This window comes from Octopus sinensis, linkage group LG6, assembly GCF_006345805.1.
Source record: "Octopus sinensis linkage group LG6, ASM634580v1, whole genome shotgun sequence".
NCBI classification, from domain to species: domain Eukaryota; kingdom Metazoa; phylum Mollusca; class Cephalopoda; order Octopoda; family Octopodidae; genus Octopus; species Octopus sinensis.
Window position 1 is genome coordinate 65,319,122 of NC_043002.1, and position 2,500 is coordinate 65,321,621.

The window sequence follows — 2,500 nt, forward strand, 5'->3', positions numbered from 1 at the left end:
TTGTTTCAGTCATTTGACTGCGGCCATGCTGGAACACAGCCTTTAGTCGGGCAAATCGACCCCGGGACTTATTCTTTGTAAGCCCAGTACTTATTCTATCGGTCCATTTTGCCGAACCGCTAAGTGACGGGGACGTAAACACACCAGCATCGGTTGTCAAGCAATGCTAGGGGGACAAACACAGACACACAAACACACACACACACATACATATATATATATATATATATATATATATATATATATATATGACAGGCTTCTTTCAGTTTCCGTCTACCAAATCCACTCACAAGGCATTGGTCGGCCCGGGGCTATAGCAGAAGACACTTGCCCAAGATGCCACGCAGTGGGACTGAACCCGGACCATATGGTTGGTTAGCAAGCTACTTACCACACAGCCACTCCTGCGCCTATATATATATATATATATTTTTTATTATTTTTATAATTTGTATAGATTTTATTATAGATGCAAAACAACACCACAGAGGAATCGACGTAAGTTTAAATAATAAACAACGATAGGTGAACCACAATATGGATAGGGATTTATTTTTTATTTATGTGCCCTTTCCAAGCCTTGCCAGGCTCATGGGCTCGGTTTCCCGGTTTCTATGGCGTATGTGTTCCCCCCAGCTGGATTGGACGCCAATCCATCGCAGCGTTACTCAAGAAACAGGAAGAGGGAGGGAGAGAAAGTTGGAGCGAAAGAGTACAACAGGGGTCGTAACTACCCACTGCCGGTGCCTAGTGGAGATTTCAGCTGTTTTCGCTCAATAAACACACACAACGCTCGGTCTGGGAATCGAAACTGCGATCCTCCAACCGCGAGTCCGATGCCCTAACCACTGGCCCATTTCGCATCCACAAGTAGAAACTATGCAGTATATATATTTTTTAAATTATTTTTATAATTTATATATATTTTATCATAAATGCAGAACAACACCATAGAGGAGTCGACGTAAGTTTAAATAATAAACCAAGATAGGTGAACCGCGATAGGTGAACCGCAATATAGCTAGGGTTTATTGTATTCAAAGTTGCATCTCAAGTTGTTTGCTTAGCCAGTTACTTTGACCAAACATGTCGACGCTCAGTCGTTAGATGATAATGCGATCCTTAAATGATAACTTTAAGCTATCGTTGCCGTAACTGTGAAGATCTCCGCGTACAGATAATTAAAATCGATTATCAATTGTTTTCCAATCATTTTGTTTTTCTGCACACAAGAACACACACTTTAATTCCTTGATTAATTGTCGTGGGCGTCTGTTATGTGACATTTTTTCCGCTCTCTTGGCTACCACTCGGAAACAACACGAGTCGACCTATTGTTTGTGAACCTCGCAACATATCCAACTCGGAGGAATTCGTGTTTTCGGTATTCTGCAATGACATCGTTCAATCCGCTCCGTTCTCGAATAGGCTCATTTCAAATTTGTTACTTTTGAATACGTTTCCTTAGGGTACACAGTGAATACGCCAAAGATACGGATGCTGAAATCTTAAAGAGAATAAAAGCAATATAGAAGGCCTTTAACTATTGATCTTCAAAATAGCCTACATACCAGACTCTTCAATAACGTGTGTATATATATGGTCACCCCATAAATAATGCGGTTCATTTATACTTCTTTTATTTTGCAGAATTAAGATAAACAAAGTTCTTTTTTAATCTACAATACACTTTCCTTCATTTTCTACAATGCTCTTCCATCTATCTGGTAGACATGTAAGAAACCTCTTCCAAAATTCACTTGTCCGGTACTGCTCTGACCCATTCTACAGAATTTTTTCCGGCCAGATGATTTTGAAAACTGCGGAATAAAGGAAAATCAGATAGGGCAATGTACGGCGAATATAGAAGATGGGGCATCGTTTCCCGTTCAAACTGCACCAACCTGTGGAATGTCATCCTCGCTGTATGTAGCCGAGAATTATCCTGATGGAAGAACAGTTTTCGTCTTGAAAGCAACGATGGTCGTTTTTCTTCTATATATGTATGTAAGTGTATGTTAGTATATAATTATAATTATTTAAATTTCAATTCTAGAGTTCTTGGCAATGGATTTACAGTCACTTTCCAACATAATTTCAAAGGGTTCTTCATTGCAATTTCAACAACATCAACATTTAAGTTGTGCATGTATCTGTGAATCTGCGCAAGTATTTGCAGTCAGTGCACGTGCGGATATGTATGTTTGCTTTTATGCATGCATTCTCATACATACAATTGCATGTCTAAACGTATGCACCTCTACTTATATGCTAAACATTTAAAAATTCTTAGATATTTTCACAGTTACACTGAAGACCTGAATCTGTAAAATAATAATATTTCTCCTTTCCTAGCTTTGAGTGCAACCAAAAATTACGTGCGTAAATCTGAAATTGTAGTCTGGTTGAGGAGCAGCACATTCTCAATAATCCAGGGAGGTCTTTGCTCTTTCACATATAGGTATGTATGCAAGCATGCATGTATGTATGTATGTATGTA